Source organism: Salmo salar, chromosome 04 (genome assembly GCF_965601325.2).
Source record: "Salmo salar chromosome 04, fSalSal1, whole genome shotgun sequence".
NCBI lineage: Eukaryota > Metazoa > Chordata > Actinopteri > Salmoniformes > Salmonidae > Salmo > Salmo salar.
Genome location: NC_138294.1, coordinates 83273577 through 83279885, shown reverse-complemented (window position 1 = coordinate 83279885; position 6309 = coordinate 83273577).

Here is a 6309-nt window from a genome sequence, read left to right as displayed (position 1 = left end):
GAGTGACCATCGTGTTCTTGGTCACCTCCCTGACCAAGGCCCTTCTCACCCGATTGCTCGCTTTGGCCGGGCGGCCAGCTCTAGCAAGAGTCTTGCTGGTTCCAAACTTCTTCCATTTAAGAATGATAGAAAAAGTCAAGGGGTCTGCATACTTTCCGAATGCACTGTATACATGGTTATGACTGTCTCGTAGCGTGTTATGACACTGGGTTATAACATGTTATGACTGTCTCATAACGTGTTATGACACTGAGTGTCAAGTAAAGTGTTATCAATACCTACCTTGAAAGCTTACCTAGAATCAAAGGCTTGGCTTGACAATCTCCGAATGTCATTACACTTTTTGGTGTTTTGTAACATACCAGATAGGTGCAGTGAAATGTGTTGTTTTACAGGGTCAGCCATAGTACGGTGCCCCTGGAGCAAATGTAAAAAAACATTTTTTTTACATCTATTTAACTAGGCAATTCAGGTAAGAACAAATTCTTATTTTCAATGACGGCCTAGGAACAGTGGGTTAACTGCCTGATGACTGTTAAGTGCCTTGCTCAAGGACAAATCTTGAGAACTTGGCAACCATGTTCTGTGCATGTTTGGTGGAATGTTGATGGAATATTCTCCCAACCCTTAGAAAACTGGACACTTGAATGTTCTTGCAACGTCCCATAAAACGCGTCTGGAACATTAATGTTGTATATTCTGATAACATTGTAACCACGTTGTAACCTATAGTAGTTCTTCTTGACATTAGGGGCTGTTCTCTTAAAAGAGGTTAACTTTAACACCAAAACATGCTAAAAAGGTTCACAGAAGGTGTTTGCTAACATAGATAGAATGTTCCCCTAACTAACGGAAAACTGGAGACTCAAACATTAGGGGAACATTACGGGTAACATTGCAAAAATATTCTCTCTCCATAGAATTGTGAACTGCGTTGTTACCCCTTACAATCGATAACAGCAATACATCTTACCAGGTTTTGGATCGTCGTTTTTGGAAAATACTGTAGCTACATTGACTTTGTTCAAGAGAACACACTTGCCAATGTTCTGTTATCAACTCATATCAACTCAAATTCTGGAGACTAATGGAATTCTACCCTGTTAACTGCTCTCTGAATCAAAAACATTTTATGTATGTCTTCCAGGGAATGTTAAAGATTTACTCTCTCCATAGATATTTCAGCTATACAGAAGAAGAAGGCAAAGAGGGTAGTTGTGTAAAATACTATTTAGATCAAGTACATTAATAAAAACCCTCATCTGGCACTAAAGGCTTTGCCTTGCTGTCCATAATGCAGACTGATGGTTATTAGTTCCCCCTGCAAAACAAACCTGGGATAATCACCCCATGAGTCTCAGTATAACACCCAGATGAAAACACAACATAGCTCCTAGTGCCTGTTGTACTGTCATATTAAAGCTCTGTTGTTTTGTCAGTCCGAACTGCGAGCAGTGGTGCTGATGCTGTGCTTGGTGGTGAAATGAGAAGCTGAATGTTTGTTACATAAGCACCATTACAGCAGTAGTTCATGGCCACCCTCTCTCACCATGGCAAGCACCGCCTGCGGCCTGTCATTAACCTTGACTCTGTTTCCACTGTGGACCCCCCTTCAACTCCTGCCTGTGTGGATCTGCAGGGAAAGTGCAGGTCATCCATCCACACAATGTACGCACCGCTTACGGGATGTGTCAAACCTCCATGCATCGGGTTAACACAAAGCCTCATAACATCACAATATTAATGTATTTTACTGTATCCAAACCATGCAGACTTCTTGGTCCTAATGTTTTTGAATACCCTCACATTGTTGGATTTCTAGACAACTGCTGTCTTGTTCAGATGTAAGTCAGTGAGAATGGGAGCATTGCATTTTTGGCTGCAGCCCAGCATGTCACTTACGGACACAGAGCAGAATGAGGCTGTGGTACAGTATCATGGACACAGAGCAGAATGAGGCTGTGGTACAGTACTACAGACACAGAGCAGAATGAGGCTGTGGTACAGTACTACAGACACAGAGCAGAATGAGGCTGTGGTACAGTATTACGGACACAGAGCAGAATGAGGCTGTGGTACAGTACTACAGACACAGAGCAGAATGAGGCTGTGGTACAGTATTACAGACACAGAGCAGAATGAGGCTGTGATACAGTATCATGGACACAGAGCAGAATGAGGCTGTGGTACAGTACTACAGACACAGAGCAGAATGAGGCTGTGGTACAGTATTACGGACACAGAGCAGAATGAGGCTGTGGTACAGTACTACAGACACAGAGCAGAATGAGGCTGTGGTACAGTATTACGGACACAGAGCAGAATGAGGCTGTGGTACAGTATTACGGACACAGAGCAGAATGAGGCTGCGGTACAGTATTACAGACACAGAGCAGAATGAGGCTGTGGTACAGTACTACAGACACAGAGCAGAATGAGGCTGTGGTACTGTACTACAGACACAGAGCAGAATGAGGCTGTGGTACAGTATCATGGACACAGAGCAGAATGAGGCTGTGGTACAGTACTACAGACACAGAGCAGAATGAGGCTGTGGTACAGTACTACAGACACAGAGCAGAATGAGGCTGTGGTACAGTATCATGGACACAGAGCAGAATGAGGCTGTGGTACAGTATTACGGACACAGAGCAGAATGAGGCTGTGGTACAGTATTACAGACACAGAGCAGAATGAGGCTGTGGTACAGTATTACAGACACAGAGCAGAATGAGGCTGTGGTACAGTAATACAGACACAGAGCAGAATGAGGCTGTGGTACAGTACTACAGACACAGAGCAGAATGAGGCTGTGGTACAGTATCATGGACACAGAGCAGAATGAGTCTGTGGTACAGTATTACAGACACAGAGCAGAATGAGGCTGTGGTACAGTATTACAGACACAGAGCAGAATGAGGCTGTGGTACAGTATTACAGACACAGAGCAGAATGAGGCTGTGGTACAGTATTACGGACACAGAGCAGAATGAGGCTGTGGTACAGTATCATGGACACAGAGCAGAATGAGACTGTGGTACAGTATTACAGACACAGAGCAGAATGAGGCTGTGGTACAGTATCATGGACACAGAGCAGAATGAGGCTGTGGTACAGTATTACGGACACAGAGCAGAATGAGGCTGTGGTACAGTATCATGGACACAGAGCAGAATGAGGCTGTGGTACAGTATTACAGACACAGAGCAGAATGAGGCTGTGGTACAGTACTACAGACACAGAGCAGAATGAGGCTGTGGTACTGTACTACAGACACAGAGCAGAATGAGGCTGTGGTACAGTATCATGGACACAGAGCAGAATGAGGCTGTGGTACAGTACTACAGACACAGAGCAGAATGAGGCTGTGGTACAGTACTACAGACACAGAGCAGAATGAGGCTGTGGTACAGTATCATGGACACAGAGCAGAATGAGGCTGTGGTACAGTATTATGGACACAGAGCAGAATGAGGCTGTGGTACAGTATTACAGACACAGAGCAGAATGAGGCTGTGGTACAGTATTACAGACACAGAGCAGAATGAGGCTGTGGTACAGTACTACAGACACAGAGCAGAATGAGGCTGTGGTACAGTACTACAGACACAGAGCAGAATGAGGCTGTGGTACAGTATCATGGACACAGAGCAGAACGAGTCTGTGGTACAGTATTACAGACACAGAGCAGAATGAGGCTGTGGTACAGTATTACAGACACAGAGCAGAATGAGGCTGTGGTACAGTATTACAGACACAGAGCAGAATGAGGCTGTGGTACAGTATTACGGACACAGAGCAGAATGAGGCTGTGGTACAGTATCATGGACACAGAGCAGAATGAGACTGTGGTACAGTATTACAGACACAGAGCAGAATGAGGCTGTGGTACAGTATTACAGACACAGAGCAGAATGAGGCTGTGGTACAGTATCATGGACACAGAGCAGAATGAGGCTGTGGTACAGTATTACAGACACAGAGCAGAATGAGGCTGTGGTACAGTATTACAGACACAGAGCAGAATGAGTCTGTGGTACAGTATTACAGACACAGAGCTGAATGAGGCTGTGGTACAGTACTACAGACACAGAGCAGAATGAGGCTGTGGTACAGTATTACAGACACAGAGCAGAATGAGGCTGTGGTACAGTACTACAGACACAGAGCAGAATGAGGCTGTGGTACAGTATTACAGACACAGAGCAGAATGAGGCTGTGGTACAGTATTACGGACACAGAGCAGAATGAGGATGTGGTACAGTACTACAGACACAGAGCAGAATGCGGATGTGGTACAGTACTACAGACACAGAGCAGAATGAGGCTGTGGTACAGTATTACAGACACAGAGCAGAATGAGGCTGTGGTACAGTACTACAGACACAGAGCAGAATGAGGCTGTGGTACAGTACTACAGACACAGAGCAGAATGAGGCTGTGGTACAGTATTACAGACACAGAGCAGAATGAGGCTGTGGTACAGTATTACAGACACAGAGCAGAATGAGGCTGTGATACAGTATCATGGACACAGAGCAGAATGGGGCTGTGGTACAGTATTACAGACACAGAGCAGAATGAGGCTGTGGTACAGTACTACAGACACAGAGCAGAATGAGGCTGTGGTACTGTACTACAGACACAGAGCAGAATGAGGCTGTGGTACAGTATCATGGACACAGAGCAGAATGAGGCTGTGGTACAGTACTACAGACACAGAGCAGAATGAGGCTGTGGTACAGTACTACAGACACAGAGCAGAATGAGGCTGTGGTACAGTATCATGGACACAGAGCAGAATGAGGCTGTGGTACAGTATTACGGACACAGAGCAGAATGAGGCTGTGGTACAGTATTACAGACACAGAGCAGAATGAGGCTGTGGTACAGTATTACAGACACAGAGCAGAATGAGGCTGTGGTACAGTACTACAGACACAGAGCAGAATGAGGCTGTGGTACAGTACTACAGACACAGAGCAGAATGAGGCTGTGGTACAGTATCATGGACACAGAGCAGAATGAGTCTGTGGTACAGTATTACAGACACAGAGCAGAATGAGGCTGTGGTACAGTATTACAGACACAGAGCAGAATGAGGCTGTGGTACAGTTTTACAGACACAGAGCAGAATGAGGCTGTGGTACAGTATTACGGACACAGAGCAGAATGAGGCTGTGGTACAGTATCATGGACACAGAGCAGAATGAGACTGTGGTACAGTATTACAGACACAGAGCAGAATGAGGCTGTGGTACAGTATCATGGACACAGAGCAGAATGAGGCTGTGGTACAGTATTACGGACACAGAGCAGAATGAGGTTGTGGTACAGTATCATGGACACAGAGCAGAATGAGGCTGTGGTACAGTATTACGGACACAGAGCAGAATGAGGCTGTGATACAGTATTACAGACACAGAGCAGAATGAGTCTGTGGTACAGTATTACAGACACAGAGCTGAATGAGGCTGTGGTACAGTACTACAGACACAGAGCAGAATGAGGCTGTGGTACAGTATTACAGACACAGAGCAGAATGAGGCTGTGGTACAGTACTACAGACACAGAGCAGAATGAGGCTGTGGTACAGTATTACAGACACAGAGCAGAATGAGGCTGTGGTACAGTATTACGGACACAGAGCAGAATGAGGATGTGGTACAGTACTACAGACACAGAGCAGAATGCGGATGTGGTACAGTACTACAGACACAGAGCAGAATGAGGCTGTGGTACAGTATTACAGACACAGAGCAGAATGAGGCTGTGGTACAGTACTACAGACACAGAGCAGAATGAGGCTGTGGTACAGTACTATAGACACAGAGCAGAATGAGGCTGTGGTACAGTACTACAGACACAGAGCAGAATGAGGCTGTGGTACAGTATCATGGACACAGAGCAGAATGAGCCTGTGGTACAGTGTCATGGACACAGAGCAGAATGAGGCTGTGGTACAGTATTACGGACACAGAGCAGAATGAGGCTGTGGTACAGTATTATGGACACAGAGCAGAATGAGGCTGTGGTACAGTATTACGGACACAGAGCAGAATGAGGCTGTGGTACAGTATTATGGACACAGAGCAGAATGAGGCTGTGGTACAGTATTACGGACACAGAGCAGAATGAGGCTGTGGTACAGTATTACAGACACAGAGCAAAATGGGTTAAAGTATCTTCTCCTCCATACCACCACAGCCACTGATTTCACAGTTGAGCTCAGCTGAATGGCTCTGCGCTGAGTCACATTACCTGGATGACTGAGATTAGAAAGAGCCACTAATTGAATGTGAACTGCTC